The sequence below is a fragment of the Symphalangus syndactylus genome, chromosome 2 (genome assembly GCF_028878055.3).
Source record: "Symphalangus syndactylus isolate Jambi chromosome 2, NHGRI_mSymSyn1-v2.1_pri, whole genome shotgun sequence".
Classification (NCBI taxonomy): Eukaryota; Metazoa; Chordata; class Mammalia; order Primates; family Hylobatidae; genus Symphalangus; species Symphalangus syndactylus.
In genome coordinates, this window is record NC_072424.2 from 128,848,315 (window position 1) to 128,868,227 (window position 19,913).

The 19,913-nt window shown below is 45.9% G+C and overlaps 1 protein-coding gene across 2 annotated transcripts in view; it reads left to right on the top strand.

Annotated features, from left to right (window-relative positions):
• The window catches only part of MTHFD1L (methylenetetrahydrofolate dehydrogenase (NADP+ dependent) 1 like), a 312,601-nt gene that overhangs the window by 262,238 nt on the left and 30,450 nt on the right, over positions 1-19,913 (top strand). Inside the window, exon 28 of one of the 2 annotated variants that reach the window (XR_010119055.1) lies at positions 10,067-10,241. The gene's annotated coding sequence lies outside the window, so the exon portion shown is untranslated. Of the gene's footprint in view, positions 1-10,066; positions 10,242-19,913 lie in introns of those variants that run through there. The other variant, XM_063632271.1, reaches the window with a different exon arrangement.

Sequence of the window (19,913 nt, forward strand, 5' to 3'; positions counted from 1 at the left end):
TAAAAGGAGCCAACGTACAGCGCGGGCCATTGCTTCAAAGGGTGCAAGCCCCAAGCCTTGGCAGCTTTCACATGGTGTTGGTCCTGTGGGTGCACAGAAGACAAGAATTGAGGTTTGGAAACCTCCACTTAGATTTCAGAGGATATATGGAAACGCCTGGATGACCCGGCAGAGGTGTGCTGCAGGGGCGGAACCTTCATGAAGAACCTTTGCTAGGGCAGTGAAGAAGGGAAAAGGGGGCTTGGAGCCCCCAGACTGAGTCCCCACTGGGCACTGCCTAGTGAAGGTGTGAGAAGAGGGCCACTGTCCTCCACACCCCAGAATAGTAGGTCCACTGATAGTTTGCACCATGTGTCAGGCCTCTGAGCCCAAGCTAAGCCGTCATATCCCCTCTGACCTGCACTTATACATCCAGATGGCCTGAAGCAACTGAAGATCCACAAAAGAAGTGAAAATAGCCTTAACTGATGACATTCCACCATTGTGATTTGTTTCTTCCCCACCCTAACTGATCAATGTACTTTGTAATCTCCCCCATCCTTAAGAAGGTTGTTTGTAATTCTCCCCACCCTTGAGAATGTACTTTGCGAGATCCAGCGCATGCCGGCAAAACATTGCTCCTAACTCCACTGCCTGTACCAAAACCTTTAAGAAGTAATGATAATCCCACCACGCTTCGCTGACTCTCTTTTCAGACTCAGCCCACCTGCACCCAGGTGAAATAAACAGCCTTGTTGCTCACACAAAGCCTGTTTGGTGGTCTCTTCACTCAGACGCACATGACACCATGTGCCTGGAAAAGCCACAGATGCTCAACACCAGCCGTGAAAGCAGCCAGGGTGGGAGGCTGCCTTCTGCAAAGCCACAGGGGCAGAGATGCCCAAGGCCATGGGAGCCCACCTTTGCATCAGCATGACCTGGATATGAGACATGGAGTCAAAGAAGATTATTTTGGAGCGTTAAGATTTAATGACTGCCCTGCTGCATTTTGGACTTGCATGGGGCCTGTAGTCCCTTTGTTCTGGCCAATTTCTCTCATCTGGAATGGGAGCATTTATTCAATGCCTGTACCCCCATTGCATCTAGGAAGTAACTAACTTGCTTTTGATTTTACAGGCTCCTAGGTAGAAGGGAGTTGCCGTGTCTCAAATGAGATTTTGGACTTGGACTTTTGGGTTAATGCTGGAGTGACTTAAGACTTTGGGGGACTGTTGGGAAGGCATGATTGTGTTTTGAAATGTAAGGACATGAGATTTGGGAGGGGCCAGAGGTGGAATGATACGGTTTGCCTGTGTTCCCACCTAAATCTCATCTTGAATTGCAATCTTCATAATCCCCACATGTCAAGGGAGGGACCCAGTGGGAGGTGACTGAATCATGGGGGCTGCTTCCCCCATGCTGTTCTCATCACAGTAAGTGAGTTCTCACAAGTCTGATGGTTTTATAAGTGTCTGGCATCTCCCCTGCTTGCTCCTCTGTCTCGCTTGCCTCCATGTAACACGTGACTGCTTCCCCTTTTGCTATGATTGTAAGTTTCCTGAGGCCTCCCCACCCATGCCCAACTGTGAATCAAACCTCTTTCCTTTATAAATTACTCAGTCTCGGGCAGTTCTTTGTAGCAGTGTGAAAATGAACTAATACATATGCCAATGGTTTATGGATGGAAATGTAACCCAAATTAGGCTGGTGAAAGCCAATCCTAGGACTTTTCTGGGGATAGCAGGAGGTTTTGGAGAAACAAAGTACTACTAGTTCTTCAACTCAGGTTGCTGAGTTAGTAGGAAGTAAGCCTGGACCTGCTATGGTACCACCTAGAGAGAGATGTCTTGAGAATGAAGCCAACAAAAAGAAAGGATAGTGAATGATGAAGAAAGGAACCATGTCCTGATGACATTTGTTAAGCCCCTGGATTCAATGATGACTCAAGCCAAACCATTCCCTAAACTTTTCAGTCACTGAGGCAATAGAAACACTTTTTTATCTTACACCCATTTGCGTTAAATTTCTGTCATTTGCTCTCTCAAGTGACAAGAAATCAAAGCAAAAGCCAAGCTGTGATGGCACATTATAAAGAACCCAATCCTAATCCATATAGTGGCACATGCAAGGGGTCTGGCTGGGCTCCTTGAACAGACCCAGTGAGAACAGCTCAACTTAGTGATACCTTTGAGACCTAATCATGTCTTAAACCTTTATTGTCTAGCCTTCGGAGACACAATTTAAAAAAAAAAAAAAAAAGATTTGTGTTCCAATGGGGAAGGCTCATAAGTCATTAGAAGTTTAGACTGTGTAGTGATTTTGGAAATCTAAGTGCTCCTGCGGGTGAGTCTCAGTGCATTCTTGGAGATTAGCATTTTATATGGAGCACCAAGACATCTTTAAATAGTTTTGTCCATTTTAACTTGACTTTGTTGCATGTGTTGAGGTAAAGCGGATTTGCATGGTCTCAAGGGAATTAGGTTGGGGCCTGTGCTAACCATTTCTTCATCCTTTGCTAGCTCATGTATAATGGGAATTCTGTGTTCTCAATTCATGATGAAGTGTGAGATGCTTAAGAAAATTATCTTATGCTAAGTCTAAGGGAACCGGTTGGCCATATTGAACATTTGTAAGTTTGTTTCCTCTGAAGGATTGTGGAGTTTCCAAATTCACTTTACTAAGTATGCATATTTAATTTGCATCCAATTAGATAAAGCAGCTGGGCAGAAACTACAGCCCCTATATTAATGCACTCATTTGGGCATCAGACTGGGAGCTTTATATGCAGGCATCATCCAGATGAATGCATTTAAATTGTTCTAATCTACAAATTGAAGCAAAGTCTTTGCAGTTTGAAATCTTGGCAATGCTTCCATTACAACATATTTTCTGAAGCATTCAGAATTATAGTGCTGATGCAGTCTCACTTTCTAGAAGCATGCTTTTTAAGCAGGAGAATGATGTGATCAGTTTCCCATTATAGGGAAGATCATTTTGATGCTAACCAGAGGAGGGCCTAGAGGAGATCAGGTGGCCAGGTGCGGTGGCTCACACCTGTAATCCCAGCACTTCGGAAGGCCGAGGTGGGCAGATCACCTGAGGTCAGGAGTTCGAGACCAGCCTGGCCAACATGGGGAAACCCTGTCTCTACAAAAATACAAAAATTAGCTGGGCATGATGGCAGGTGCCTGTAATCCCAGCTACTCAGGGTGCTGAGGCCGGAGAGTCGCTTGAACCCGGGAGGCAGAGGTTGCAGTGAGCTGAGATCATGCCACTGCACTCCAGCCTGGGTGACAGAGCAAGACTCCATCTAAAAAAAAAAAAAAAAAAAAAAAAAAAAGACAGCTTGTGGGCAGGAAGGCAACTTTTATGATAAGCTGGCCAAGAAATGACCAGGAGGTGATCCAAGACAGTGGCAGACAGTTTCCAAGGGACATTAGTAGAGTGCCTGTGGTGGATAGAATCATGCCTATCCTCACAAAAGGTATGATCACCCAGAACCTGTGAATGTGAACTTATTTGGATACAGGTCTTTGCAGATGCAATGAAGGATCTCAACATTAGATCATCCCTTGATTAACCAGGTCAGACTTGAGTCCAATGATAGATGCCCTTATGAGACATAGAAGGGGGCCGGGTGCTGTGGCTCACGCCTGTAATCCCAGCACTTTGGGGGGCAGAGGCGGGTGGATCACGAGGTCAGGAGATCGAGACCATCCTGGCTAACAAAGTGAAACCCAGTCTCTACTAAAAATACAAAAAAAAAAAAAAGACACAGAAGGGGAGAAGACACAGAGACACACGCAAAGGAGAAGGCCAGGAAAGGATGGAGGCAGAAATTGGAGTGATGCAGCCACAAGCCAAGGAATGCCTGGAGCCACCAGCAGCAGAAGAGGCAAGTGTGGATTCTCTGCTAGAACATTTGGAGGAAGCTTAGCCATGTCCACAGCTCCATTTCAGACGTCTGGCCTCCAGGTCTATGAGAAAATGCATTCTTGCTATTTGAAGCCTGATATGGTTTGGCTGTGTCCCCACCAAAATCTCATCTTGAATTGCAGCTCCCGTAATTCCCACACGTTGTGAGAGGGACTTGGTGGGAGATAATTGAATCATGGGGGTCGTTTCCCCCAGACTGTTCTCATGGTAGTGAATAAGTCTCATGAGATCTGATGGTTTTATAAGGGGAAACCCCTTTTGCTTGGCTCTCATTCCCTCTTTGCCTGCCGCCATGTAAGATGTGCCTTTCGCCTTCCGCCATAATTGTGAGGCCTCCCCAGTCATGTGGAACTATGAGTCCATTAAACCTTCTTCCTTTATAAATTACCCAATCTCAGGTATGCCTTTATCAGCAGCATGAAAAATGGACTAATACAAAGCCACTAAATGTGTTGCTTAAATTCCTGTTGCAGCAGCCAGAGGAAACTGAGATGGCCCCTGCCAAGAGGCACTCCCAGCAATCACGTTTTATTTTTTCTCATCTCACCACCTGTTTTAGGTTAGCTAATGCAAACATTAGCTGGGCATGGTGGTGCATGCCTGTAATCCCAGCTATTCAAGAGGCTGAGGCGGGAGAATCGCTTGAACCTGGTAGGTGGAGGTTGCAGTGAGCCGAGATTGTGCCGCTGCACTCCGACCTGGGCAACAAGAGTGAAACTCTATCTCAAAAAAAAAAAAAAAAAAAAGGAAAATCTGGAAACAGACACGAAGGGAAGAAGGAAAATTTGGAAACAGACATGAGGGGAAGAAGGAAAATTTGGAAACAGACACGAAGGGAAGAAGTGAAGAGACACAGGGAGAAGACGGCCTCTACACACCTTGGAGAGAGGCTGGAGCAGAGCTTTCCCTTACAGCCCTGAGAAGACACCGACCTTGCCAGCAGCTGGATTTTTGGACTCCTAGCCTCTAGAACTGTGAGACAATACATTTCTGTTGTTTAAGTCATCTAGTTTGTTTAAGGCTACCCTCGCAGACTAATACAGGTACCACAGAGCCGTCCTCTGTCTATCCCTGGAATTCTCTTACTAACAGGGCTCACAGAGTTAAAAGAATTCGCTCCAGGCCAACCATTGATCTGGTTCTCACACTTCAACTTTTCCTCTTTCTTCCTCCTGGCACATAAAGAATCGTTTGCCAGCAGCCAGCAGTCTAATCATTAAGCGGCTGGGAAGGGAGATATCAAAGCGGTAAACACACAGAACAGTGTTACTTGAGAAATTTGCGTAAGAAACCACCCTATCTTCTCGGAGAGCTGGATGCATAAATTGTCTGCGGTTGTCTTTGGGGAGAGTTGACGAGGTCTGCAGGGGAGGAGTTACTGGTATGGCCAGTGAGTATACTGAACACTGATTCCAGGAAAATTAGGAAAACACTTCTGGTGTGTTTGCTCCTGTAACCCCAGCTGCTGCACCAAGCTTCTAGTATGTTGTTTTTCTCCCATTCTCTGACTCCCTCCTCTCAAGTAAGCCATATTTTGTGCAGATCTTCGGTCTTTGGGGAATGTGTCTTTTCCATTTTCTCCCTCCCAGCCCTGCCCCTCCTCTCTTTCCGACCTTTGGGTCCTCCACTTCAGCTGAGGGACCCTAAAAACTTAGCTACCACTTTCCAAATCTTAAAGGAAGGTAACAGTGATGGCCATTAAAACACTGTTTGGCCAGGCATAGTGGCTCCTGCCTGTAATCCCAGCACTGTGGGAGGCCCAGGCGGGTGAATCCCTTGAGGCCAGGAGTTCGAGACCAGCCTGGGCAACATGGCGAAACCCCGTCTCTATTAAAAATACAAAAATTAGCTGGGCATGGTGGCCCATGCTTGTAGTCCCAGCTTCTCATGAGGCTGAGGCAGGAGAATCACTTGAACCCAGAAAAACAGAGGTTGCAGTGAGCTGAGATCCTACCACTGCACTCTAGCCTGGGCAGCAGAGCGAGTGAGACTCTGTCTCAAAAAAAAACAACACTGTTCAATTACCTCTAGAGGAAAGCAGGAATAGTTAAAACTGGTATTGCTATGGCACCAGAAAACAAATTTTAGACTGACAGATCGCAGCCTAGTGTCTACTTAGACTATTATTTTTGCATTGATTTGTCTATAGTTGACATCACACAGACCATCAAGGAGTTACTGCAAAATTGATACCAGGGAATTAAAATACACTTTAAAATATAAAGTTCTATATAAATTGTAAATCATCTTTCTTAGTGGAGGTTGCTCTTCTATATCAGCTTTCTTCCTCTGAGCCTCTCATCATGTCTCATTACCTTTTACTGAATGCAGCAGGCTGTTCAATGCTGTTCTCACTATCAACTTTTAAGCCGTGGGTGCCATGATTATATAGCCGAAGGAGCTTATTTTCCAGAAGATTTATGAAACCTTTGGGAGTCATCTGCTTTGACAGAACCCTTTGTGGAATGAGGGAGGAGATAAATAAATATACAGTCATGGATCACTTAACCTGAAAAATACGTTCAGAGAAATGCAACATTAGACAATTTTGTTGTTGTGTGACCATCATAGAGTGAACCCACGCAAACCCAGATGGAACAACCCGCTACACACCTAGGCTACAAGCCTGTACAGCATGTTACTGCACTGAATACTGTAGGCAACTATAACATGGTGGTAAGATTTAATAAGATTTAATATCTGTGTATCTAAACTTAGAAAAGGTACAGTGAAAATGTGCTACTATAATCTTATGAGGCCACTGTCATACATGCAGTCTGTTGTTGACCAAAACATTGTTGTGTGGCACATGACTGTATAGATAAATGCTAGGATTTCTGGCCCCAAGGTTTTATATATATGTATACATACATGTATGTATATACATGCAAAAGTTTTATATATATGTGTATACATATATAACCTTTGGGTTATATATACATATATATGTGTGTACATATACCTTTGTATATACCCCAAAGGTTATATATGCATATATGTATATATAAAACCTTTGTATGTCTATACATATATATAAAACCTTTGGGCCAGAAATACACGCATATATATGTACACATATATACAGATATCTATCTATCTATCACAGATAGAGATAGAGATAGAGAGAGAGAGAGAGAGAGATCTGTATTATGTGTACACATCTGAATACAGACCAGGGCTCAACAAACTTTTTCAGTAAATATTTTAGGCTTTGCAAGCCACATATTGTCTCTGTGATATATTCTTCATTTTTATTATAATCTTGTAAATGTAATAACCAGGCCAGGCATGGTGGCTCACCCCGTGCTGTAATCCCAACACTTTGGAAAGCCAAGGCATGAGGATCTCTTGAGACCAGAAGTTTGAGACCACCCTGGGCAATATTGTGAGACCTCGCCTCTAAAAAAAATTTTTTTTTTTTTCAATTAGCACACCTGTAATCCCAGCTACGAGGCTGAGGTGGGAGAATCACTTGAGTTTGGGAAGTTGAGGCTGCAGTGAGCAGCGAGCATGCCACTGTACTCCAACCTGGGTGACAGAGTGAGACTGTCTCTAAAAAACATAAATAGTAAAAATGAATACATGTAGGGCTGGGCGCGGTAGCTCACGCCTGTAATCCCAGCACTTTGGGAGGCCGAGGAGGGTGGATTGCCTGAGGTTAGGAGATTGAGACCAACCTGGCCAGCATGGTGAAACCCCGTCTCTACTAAAAATACAAAAAAATTAGCTGAGTGTGGTGGCGTGCGCCTGTAATCCCAGCTACTCAGGAGGCTGAGGCAGGGGAATTGCTTGAACCAGGGAGGTGGAGGTTGCAGTGAGCCGAGATCATGCCACTGCACTCATTATTTTATTTAAATTTCACCACAAGTTCGTTAATTCCTTGTATTATCCTCATTTAAAAACTGAAAAAGCCCAGACACTTTGGCTTACACCTGTAATCCCAGCACTTTGAGAGGCCAAGGATCACTTGAGCCTGGGAGTTTGAGACCAGCCTGGGCAACAGAGCAAGACTCCATCTCTACAAAAAATTTAAAAATTGGCCAGGCATGGTGGCATGTACCTTTAGTCCCAGCTACTCAGGAGGCTGAAGCAGAAGGATCGCTTGAGCCCAGGAGGTTGAGGCTGCAGTGAGCTGTGATTGCACCACTGCACTCCAGCCTGGGCACTCTTTCTTTAAATAGCCAGGTTGTTGAGTGATAGTGGAGTGATCATGGCTGAAGTAACATGGAGTGCCAGCTTTGATCCTTTGTCTTTAGTCACTGTCTCCTCTTCCTCCTCTCCTTTTCATGGAACTGATATTTACTGAGTGGCTGTAATGCTAAGGCCCTGTGCTAAGCTGGAGATCCGGTGCAGCGCCACAGGCACGGTCCAGCCTGCCTGATGGCGCCCCAGAAGCTGGCAGGCAGGCAGAAAGCTAGCAATTAGAGCACTGTGTGGTCAGGGGTGTGACAGGGTGAGCGCAGGGGGCCGAGGGGGCACCAGGCAGCGCAGCCAACCCAAACCTGGACAGGCAGAAAAGGCTTCCATGAGAAGTATTGTCTGCATTGAAGGGTCAACGATGAGGAGTGTCAGCTGGGGGAAGAGCTTTGCAGCACCTCAAACACCCCTGCTTCAGGACCCCACAGCCCAGATCTGCAGGGGCAGGGTTTTAGCCAGCCTCTGCCTCAGGCAGCTCGTCTCCCAGGCTCTGGCCTCATGAGCCACCTCTTAGGGGAGTAGGCAAACTAGGAGAACCAGAGGCCCAGATCTGTAGTACCTGTGTGGTTGGTTATTTAGTGCATCTCTACCTGCCCAGAAGGGCAGAAACAAGAGGGTTGGAGAGCATGTGCCTTGTTCACGGCTGCATCCCCAGTGCCTAGAACAGTGCCTGGCCGAGACAAAATTCCAATTATTTAGAGGGTAGAGGAAACAGGTGGATGCAGGGTCTTTTTCACACTGACCATTGCTACTTGTGGGCAGAGAGATCAGGGAGGAGCCTAGGGTGACGGAAGCTCCCACACCTAGGAGATTTTTGAAGTCAGAAACACACCCTAAAGATGCTCATGGCCTCTCACCTGCCTTTCTTCACCAGCCCTCACGTTGTAGTTGGTGAATACGCTGCTCCAACTTTAAAGTTTCTTCCTAATAAGAGAGATCTAGGTTTAATTAAACCCAAGTAATAGAAAACAAGGGCATTTGGGCACATTCGGCTCACACAACAGGATTCCCTACTTAGCCTGTCCACTAAAGGGAGTTTCTACTGTCAAAGTTATTATTGCCCTCTGTGTGAAAGAAGAAATGTATACAAAGCACTATGAGTTAATTAATAATTGTTGATTGACAGTGATCGGCATGTAATATTGGTGCCCCAAAAGAAATTTTAAAAATAGATTTCTTTAATCTTTGAAAAATGCCACGTGAAGAGGGTCTTCATTCTCGGTGTTACTCTCCCTACCATGCAGCTCCCCTTGTATTCCTGTTGATTTGAGGGATTGTTCTTAACAGAAATAAGTTGATTTATTCCTGTTGATTACAGGGATTCCTGTAATCCCTGATGTATTCCTATTGATTTTGTCCCAAGTTCAGTGCCAAAATTGCTCTGGTTGGGAGAAAACTTGAAAATGGCCATTATCCAAACCTAAAGCTGTTCCCAGCTGGTCCTAAAGCTACAGATGTTTCTCTACAACAGCCCAAATCACAGAGACAGGGGATTGGCCTACACAGGGTGTTTCAGAGGCTCCCCTGAAGCCGACCCATGGGGCGTCTACTCTACATGCTTGGGACCCTGCAGGACCCAGATAAAGATGTAGCCCTTGGACCACTGCATCTAGTGGCAGTAATATTTATTGAGCACTTACTATGTGCCAGGCACAGTTACTCATTTAATACTCACATGATCCCCAAGGAAGAAGTTACCATCATCATCCCCATCTTATAGATGCAAAAACTGAAGCCCAGAAAGATTAAGTCACTTGTGCAAAATATGGCAGGGCCCAGACTTGCTGCCAGGCAGGCAGGCAGCAGAGGCGGCATGCTTAGCTGCAAGGCTATGTTGCTTTTGTCCAACTCTTGCCTTTTTTTCTGTTGTAGCCATTTTTGTTTTGCCAACATACAAAAAGAGTTTAATACGTGAAAGGTATCTAAAGCCATTCAGTCTCTTCTTTCCTTCTAGAAGAGAAAGCTGGAGAGATTCCAATCACAGCAGCACTGCGCATAGACATTCTCCTTTTAAATGCAAACACCTTTGATAAGAGTAACTCAGACCTGGAAAGAGAGCTCCCAGAGGACCAGGACCTTCTTTATCTGCATGCCCAGGACTAAGCAGGATATCGGGTAGTGGGTGCTCAGTAAGTATTTCTTGAATGAACCTTGGGGAGTATTTAATGGTTTCATGTACCTTGTTTTATGAGAACAAACTTTTATTGAGTGATTGCTTTAGCCTCCTAGTCTGTTAGGCTCTAAATATAGCAAAGAATGTAATCTAGTTCCTGTCCTAAAGGAGCTTCCGGCCTACTGGGAGAAGAAAGAGACTAGTAAGCAAATAATTACAGAAAAATAAAGCCACAGTGGGTGTGTATAGCATTGCCCTGTGGGAACACAAGGCAGGACAGCCTAAGACAATCTGGGCGTGTGCATGGAAGGATCAAAGGAATTTCCAGTGGTGCGGGGAGGCTGGAATCCACAGTGGTCCCAGGAGTGGCCCCAGGAGTAGTGCCTTCAGAGGAGGCTGGGGAGGGAAGGAGGCCAGATCACAGAGGGTTTGTATACAGACAGGGTCCAGGTGGGCCAGGCCACGCCCTACATTTTGGCATAGCTCTTAATAGTCTCACATTACTCACTAAAGCATCCCAATCACTTATGCAGACATGCTATTTACATTTATGTAATATGTACTATATATATATATATATATGTATATATATATATACACACACACTAAGGACTTGAACTTCATCCAACCACTTGCATTGCAAATGTAGAGAAATGTTAAGATGATAAGATAGGCCGGGTGCGGTGGCTCACGCCTGTAATCCCTGCACTTTGGGAGGCCGAGGCAGGTGGATCACGAGGTCAGGAGATTGAGACCATTTTGGCTAACATGGTGAAACCCGTCTCTACTAAAAATACAAAAAATTAGCCAGGCGTGGTGGCGGGTGCCTGTAGTCCCAGCTACTCGGGAGGCTGAGGCAGGAGAATCGCTTGAACCCGGGAGGCAGAGCTTGCAGTGAGCCGAGATCCTGCCACCTCACTCCAGCCTGGGCAATAGAATGAGACTCCATCTCAAAAAAAAAAAAAAAAAAAAAAAAAAAGAAGAGATGATAAGATCAATAGAATGTAGATTTGACCTGGGAAGAGGAGGAGTAATCAGAGTCTAGTTGTGCACATATGTAACTGCCCACACCCGGCTTCAGGGGTTCTGCGTCAGAATCACTTGGGGTTGCATAAAATGGAGAGTCACCCTAACTCAATCAGACTCTCTAGAGGAGAAGCTGCAGAAACTGTAGGGTTAACAAGCCACCCAGATCATTTTCATGCACTCCAAAGTATGGAAACCACAGACTGAAACATCACCCAGCTAACAGGTGCCTGAATGAGGTAGGAGGAGCGGGGCATAGCAGCTCTGCTCCAACGCTGTGTCTGCTGAGGGACAGGCCTGCAGCTCCACAGAGTCTGCTCTGGGTATGCAGGGGCAGAGGAGGACATCGGCTCCTGGGAGTGGGGAGAGAAAATAAGGTAAGAGCCATAACTAATCACCAGGACGGGCAAGGTGGCTCATGCCTGTAATCCCAGCACTTCGGGAGGGCGAGGTGGGTGGATTGCTTGAGGCCAGGAGTTCAAGACCAACCGGGCCAACGTGGTGAAACCCTGTCTGTACGAAAAATACAAAAATTAGCTGAGCACGATGGTGTGTGCCTGTAGTCCCAGCTACTCAGGAGGCTGAGGCAGGAGAATCCCTTGAACCCAGGAGGTGGAGGTTGCAGCGAGCCGTGATGGTGCCACTGCACTCCAGCCTGGGCAACAGAGTGAGACACAGTCCCCCCTCCAAAAAAAAACAAAACAAAAAACCACACACACAAAAAGACTAATCACCACCTTCATAAAAGCATCCAGGGCTGCCCTCATATTCAAGGCTTGTGCAGAGACAGAGAAAGAACAGGCAGCAGAGGAAAGGACGGCAGGAAGAAGGAGCCAGCAAAGCCAGGACTCTGCTGGGAACAGAGGGCATTGGGCTGTGGGGCAGGAAGTTAAAATCCAGGAGTGTCCTACCCGTGCAGGATGTCCCATCACATTCTTTTCATAAAAGGCCCCCTGCGTCCTGTGCAGGCTATGAATTGACATCAGCCCCTGCCTGACCTCCACCCCCAGCAAGCTTGCAACCAAGCTGCAAACAGAATTCATGTCTCCTGATTCCTAAAGGTTCATTCTGAAAAAAGAAGGAAATAAAGAGAGAGAAAAAGAAAGAGAGAGGGGCTGGATGTGGTGGCTCATGCCTGTAATCCCAGCACTTTGGGAGGCTGAGGTGGGCAGATCGCTCGAGCCAAGTAGGTCAAGGCTGCAGTGAGCCGTAATCGTGCCACCGTACTCCAGTCTGGGTGACAGATTGAGATCCTGTCTCAAAAAAAAAAGAAAAAAAAGAAAAAAAAGGAAAGAAAGAAAGAAAGAAAGAGAGAAAGAGAAAGAAAGATAACACAGAAAGAGAGGGAAAAATAAGAGAGAAAGAGAGAAGAGAGTAGAAAAGAGAGAGAAAGAAAAGGAAGGAAGGAAAAGAAAAAGGAAGAAAGAAAGAAAAAAGAGGACCAAACTTAGAACCGTTGTCAGTTTGGGCAGGAAAGAGAAGGCCAGCTGAGTCACCGTCATCAAGCAAGGATACTTGGAACATCTCCTGGCATCAGGGTTTTCAGGAAAGGGCCCATTTTCTAACCTACCAGCGAGCACAAGGAAGATACCTGTTGGCAGGTAGCTTTCATGTACACTGACACTTGGCCACCATGTTCAAACTATCAGCTAAACCTGTCAATATTTTCCTTCTCCTCAGCTCTCCCTCTCCTCTTTGGCCTCCTATCCTTACTTTTTTTTTATTTTTATATTTTGGGATGGAGTCTCACTCTGTCGCCCGGGCTGGAGTGCAGTGGTGCCATCTCAGCTCACTGCAAGCCCCGCCTCCTGGGTTCACACCATTCTCCTGCCTCAGCCTCCTGAGTAGCTGGGACTACAGGCGCCCACCACCACGCCCAGCTAATTTTTTGTATTTTTTTTTTTTTAGTAGAGATGGGATTTCACCATGTTGGTCAGGATGGTCTCAATCTCCTGACCTCGTGATCCGCCTGCCTCAGTCTCCCAAAGTGCTGGGATTACAGGCGTGAGCTACCACGCCCGGCCTGCTCCTATCCTTATTGATTGCCACCCTTCTCAAGACCCTCTGTAAAATTTCTACATTCCTTCTAAACACAGAGCCCAAACAGCAACAAGGATCTAATCAACAACAAACTCCCTGTTCTTATTTGCCAGACTTTCAATATTGTTTTAAGACACAGTTAACTTGCTCACTGTTGCTTGTGTTCACTTCAGAGAAGTCTGTCTTTCTCAGCAATATAAAAACTGAAAACATTCTTCCTTAATTTGTATCTGGGTAGTTTTACTCTTAACTCAGTTGAACTGCGTTAGGTCAAATGGTATCCTGAAATTTCCTAAAGTATGTTTCTCAGAGCAGGAGTATTAGAATATGTTCCTGGCTCAGGGATCAAATTAGGTGGGAGGGAGGTGGTAATCCAGACATCTCTTGGAGATTCACAATGATGGTAGCATGTAGACGGCTCCGAGAAGTCCTGCATTTTTCTAATTAAGTATTGCCCTGCTTACTAGCCTACTCCTGACACTGCAAACTCTAGCATCTCTTTCTGACTTCCCGGGAACAAGGGCTTTCCTGGTGCTGGACCAACATGTCTCCCTAAATCCTCCACGTGGCAAAATGATATTCCTCACTATGTTGCTGATGACAACTTTCAGGGTTTTTTCTTTCCCCAAATGAAATAAATGTCTTTGATTGCTTTTTATTATTATTACAACTACTTTTCATATTATTATATATTATATAATTTATTATTATATATTATATTTTATTATTATATATTATATATTAATAACAAGCAACACAGAGCAGCAAAAGAATGTAAAACATCTACTCTGTCAACGAAAACCACTGTCAACATTTCTTTCTAGATTTTTCTAGCTATAATGTGGAATACATGTGCTTACATATTTTTTATGAGTTCATACCGTAATGTATTTTTTTAACTTACCAGTGATTTGAAGCTCACCATAATGTATTTTTATACAAGTAAATTAGTAACATCTTTCCACATCAAGAGTTCCATTTCTGTAATGTTATTTTAACGGCTACATAGGATTATTTTGTATGACTGCAGCATAATTAATTAATTGATCCCCTATGGTGAGACATGTGGATTGTTTTCAGCTTTCTTTTATTCCAAGCAGAACTGTGATGAACATTTTTAGAGTTACAGCCTTGCACGTTTTCTCAGTTATTTCCTCAGGGTAGATTCCCAGAAGTAGAATTACAATGTTCCTTTTGACATGGTGCTGAGATCATGGGTAAGCACCAAGTGTGTGCAGGTCCCAGTGGTGGGTTAGGAACAGGCAGGATCCTCTGTTCCCTTCTCACAGACACGGCACATTCACGTGCCCCACAATGCTTCTACTAGTCTCCTTGACGAATTACCACCAACGTGGAGGCTTCAAACAACAGAAATTTATCTCTTAGTTCTGGAGGCCAGAAGTTTGAAATCAGACCGGGCATGGTGGCTCACGCCTGTAATCCCAGCACTTTGGGCGGCCAAGGCCAGTGGATAGCCTGAGGTCAGGAGTTTGAGACCAGCCTGGCCAACATGGCAAAACCCCATCTCTACTAAAAATACAAAAAATTAGCTGGGCGTGGTGGCCGGCGCCTGTAATTCCAGCTACTCGAGAGGCTGAGGCAGGAGAATCACTTAACCCCAGGAGGCGGAGGTTGCAGTGAGCTGAGATTGGGCCACTGCACTCCAGCCTGGGCAACACAGCGAGACTCCATCTCAAAAAAAAAAAAAAAAAGGTTAGAAATCAAAGGATTGGCAGGGCCACACTCCCTCTGAAGGCTCCACGAGAGAATCCTACCTCGTCTCTTCCAGCTTCTGGTGGCCCCAGGCATTCCTTGGCTTGTGGCTGCATCACTCCAATCTCTGCCTCTGTCTTCACAAGACTTTCTCCTCTTCTCTCTCGGTCTGTGTTTTCTTCTGTCTCTTATAAGGACTCTTGTCATTGGATTTACAGCCCACCACGTAAGTCAGGATGATCTCAGCTCAAGATCTTTAACTTAATTACATCTGCAAAGATCCTTTTTCCAAAGAACATCACCTTATAGGCTCCAGGGATTAAGGCAAGGCATGTCTTTGCAGGGGCCACCATGCAACCCATCGCGATGTGCTTCCAGGCTACAAAGAGTGGCCTTCAAACTGGTACACACATACATACATATGTGAGCAGGGGACATTCTTACCAAGTACAATCTTATGTGACACCCCAATATATAAAGGGGGTAAGTGGAGCTGTCTGGCTGAGGTGGAGTGCAGGGAGAGCAGCATCACTCAATCAAGGACACACTGGATTGTAGGGGACGCAAGGACTCCAAGTCCTCGATGTCTTTCGAAGGAGGTCAGAGGGAGGGCCACATTGTACTTGCTGTCCTTGGGAGAATGCCCCATACCCTCCCTCTCTGGGTCTGCGCCTTGGCCCACACAGGCCCCGTCTCTTTGCCACCACGGAGAGAATCAGGCACCCAGAGAAGTTCTGCACGTGATAAGAAGGTCTTGAGCGAGAATCATACGGAGGTCCTGACTTACAGTTTTTTTGAAAAGCAAATCATTCGCATATCTCAGCAAAAGTCCTCAAAGGACATCCTGAGTTTCAGCGGGAGGAAAAATGAGTTGCTTTCTGAGCCCTCTCAGTGCCTTTCTGGACTGGTGAATGTTACAATATGCTGTGTTGCTACAACTTTATCTACAAACTGGGCCTGAGCATCTGACACAGACTGTTCCTGCACTCACAAATGACTGTGTGTTCCAGAAGTTCATTTGCAGGTGAGTTGTTTGCATCTCGGAAAGCCTTTTCCCTCTGTGGGGGGCTAGAGCTCTCAATGTCTATTGATTCTTACAGACAGCAAGACAGAGCTCTTGCAGCTGGCTGGCCTCCACCGTGGGCCTCACAGAGCCCCCAGACTCAGAGCCCTGGGCAACACTGGGCTTGAAAGCAGGGCTAGAAGGGAAAGGCAAAATGGGGCAGAGGGTCTCCCAGGCACTCAGCAGTCATGGGCATTGCTGAGGGGGTGCCAAGGACAAGAGGGTTGAGGGGCAAGACAGTCACCATGGGGGTGGCTGCAGAAGGCCAGAGCAATCTGTATGTCAGGTAACTTGGTGGGGCAGGCCTGCCTGTATTGTTGCTATCTGGCTAATAAGGATTTGAAGGCTGTGAGAGGGAAGGGGTTTTGCTGTAATCGTTTCCTAGGGCTGCTAGGAAAACCAAGTGCCAGCAATGGAGTGGCTTAAAGCAACAGAAATGTATTCTCTCGCAGTTCTGGAGGCTGCAAGTCTGAGATCAAGGTGTCAGCAGAGCTGTGCTCTCTCTCCCGCCTTCTGGTTTTTGCCAGCAATCCTTGGCGTTCCTGGCCTGTGGCTGCATGACACCTTTCTCTGCCTCCGGTGCTCCATGGCCACCTCCCCTCTGCACACCTGTGTCTCCACAGGGCCTTCTCCCTGTCCATGTCTCTTCTTATAAGGACACCAGTCTTACCGGATCCTAATGACTCTATCATAATATGATCACATCTGCAAAGCGCCTATTTCCAAATAAAGTTACATTTACAGGTACTAGAGGTTAGGACTTCAACCTATCTTTTTTTGGGGAAACAATTTAACCCATAACAGAGGCATATAATCTGTCATCCCACCTAAAATAAAAATACAATCTATAATGGCCACGATGTGTAGCCACAGAGCCTCTGCTAAATACTGCCAGCGACAGGCAGGGAATTCATTCCATTTTCAGGTAGCCCCAGTCATGAGCTACCTCATTCCTTAAAATGGCCCAAAATACGCTTCTCCAGACTTTCACCTGTTGAACTGAGTTTTCCTTCATTGAACTACATAGAATAAATCCAATCACTCTTGACAAAATCTTTGCAAATATGTGAAGCCCTCCCAGCCAGCCTCCAAATATTTTCTTAAAGCTAAAAATTCTCCAGATCTTTATATGATTGACATGAGGGTTTTTTGTTTTGTTTTTTGTTTTGTTTCGTTTTGAGACAGAATCTCGCTCTGTTGCCCAGGCTGGAGTGCCGTGGCACGATCTTAGCTCACTGCAACCTCTGCCTCCCAGGCTCAAGCGATTCTTGTGCCTCAGCCGCTGGAGTAGCTGGAATTACAGGCGTGAGCCAACACACCCAGCTAATTTTTGTATTTCTAGTAGAGACAGGGTTTTGCTATGTTGGCCAGGCTGATCTCGAACTCCTAGCCTCAAGTGATCTGCCCGCCTTGGCCTCCCAAAGTGCTGTGATTACAGGCGTGAGCCACTGTGCCCAGCCGTGGTTTTAAGATCTCTCAGGATTCTAGTCACTGAACTCTGGACATGGTCAATGGTCTAGGCCCATCCTAAGAAGAGGCTTCCATGACTGAAAGCCTGCAATGTAGATATGATCCGATGGATGAAGGAATCAATGGGTGTATTTATTTCTAGGATTTGAGCATTACACCACTACAGAAACCTAACCTTGTATTGAGATTTCTGTTTTGGTTTGGTTACAGTTTGGGTTTATCCGCTTGCTTGTTTTGCAGAGGGTCACAGAGTTTAGTGGCAAAGCTGGGCTGTTGACTCAGATTACGTTTGCGTCAGTTAAAATCTCTGAGCTTTTTCATAATTCCTCTTAAATCACATCTTCCACTCATTACTTGTGCTGTTTCTTTTTGAACCTCCTGCATGTTGGTTCCTATTAAATTTCATCTTACTGCTCTTTGTACTTCAATGTAACAGCACATTCCACCTCTTGCAAATGTCGGCATGTCATTCCTGCATTAGCCATCCAGCCCAGCTCTGGTCATCTGCTTCCAGCAGGAAAAAACAAGGAGGAAAGAGAACCAATATTTAGAACATTTATTCAGACGCCAGTAAGCTAGACAATTGTTTCTAACTTTTTAATTGACGTCAACACACATACAGAAAAGTGCACAAAAAAACATACAATTCAATGAATTCTCACAAAGCAGATGCCTGTGTAGCCACCCATGTCAAGAAAGAGAACATTAGGCTGGGAATGTTTTAATAAGCATTTTCTCTTTAAATCCTCAAGCCTACTTGGTAATTATTATTAAACCTGGTTTACAAGATGATAAAACAGATTCAGAAAGGTTAAGTGGCTTGCCTAGCTGACTGCCACAGCTGGGAGTTGTAAAGCACAGAATGGGCCCCATGTGGTGGCTCATTCCTGTAATCCCAGCACTTTGGGAGGCCAAGGCGGGTGGATCACTTGAGGTCAGGAGTTTGAGACCAGCCAGGCCAACATGGTGAAACCCCATCTCTTTTTTTTTTTTAAGGCAGAGTCTCACTCTGTCGCCCAGGCTGGAGCGCAATGGCTTGATCTCGGCTCACTGCAAGCTCCGCCTCCTGGGTTCATGCCATTCTCCTGCCTCAGCCTCCTGAGTAGCTGGGACTACAGGCACCTGCCACCACGCCTGGCTAGTTTTTTGTATTTTTAGTAGAGACGGGGTTTCACCGTGTTAGCCAGGATGGTCTCAATCTCCTGACCTTGTGATCCGCCCACCTCGGCCTCCCAAAGTGTTGGGATTACAGGCGTGAGCCACCACGCCAGGACTAAAACCCCATCTCTACTAAAAATACAAAAATTAGCCGGGCATGGTGGCACACACCTGGTAGTCCCAGGTACTTGGGAGGCTGAGGCAGGGGAATCGCTTGAACCTGGGAGGCGGAGACTGCAGTGAGCTGAGATTGCACCACTTCACTCCAGCCTGGGTGATGGAGTAAGACCCTGTCTCAAAAAAAATCTAATATACCCCATAAAAATATACACCTATTATGTATCCACAAAAACAAAAAGAAAAAGAAAGAAGGAACCCAACATTTGCCTATAAGAACAGAAACTACGCTTACTACAAGTCAACAAACAAAAAATCCAGTGTAATCCTATTACCCCCATGCTTAGCATTATCTGAAATGTCCTCTCCCTCCCTCCCATCCTTACTGTTTTTCTGATCAGCTCCTCTTCATCCCCACTTCAGCATTCCTTCCTCTGTGAAGCTTTGGGAGACTTTCTCAGGTTGAGCTAATCAGTTCCTCTTTTGTGACCTTCTGGTACATCCTATTCTTCTTTTTTTTTTTTTTTTTTGAGATGGAGTCTCGCTCTGTCGCCCAGGCTGGAGTGCAGTGGCGCGACCTCGGATCACTGCAAGCTCCGCCTCCCAGGTTCACGCCATTCTCCTGCCTCAGCCTCCCGAGTAGCTGGGACTACAGACGCCTGCCACCACGCCCGGCTAATTTTTTGTATTTTTAGTAGAGATGGGGTTTCACCGTGTTAGCCAGGATGGTCTCGATCTCCCGACCTCGTGATCCGCCCGTCTCGGCCTCCCAAAGTGCTGGGATTACAGGTGTGAGCCACCGCACCCAGCCGGTACTTCCTATTCTTTTAGTTACAGCAGCGGTCTCGTGAATAGACTCCTATTTCCTAGGTTATCTCCCTCATGAAAGAGTTGTCTTGAGGGGAGGAGTATGGTTTATTCATCTTTGTACTTCCACTGGTTAACAAAGTACCTGGAAAAAAAATAGGCATTCAATGTGTGTGCTGTGGTATTGTTGAATGCGGTAGAGGATGGCTGAGAGAATGCAGAGCCTGAGTGCAGAGGCGGGGCTGCAGGTGCTGGGGGCTCAACTAGGGCAGCAGTAGTGGGGATGGAGATGCT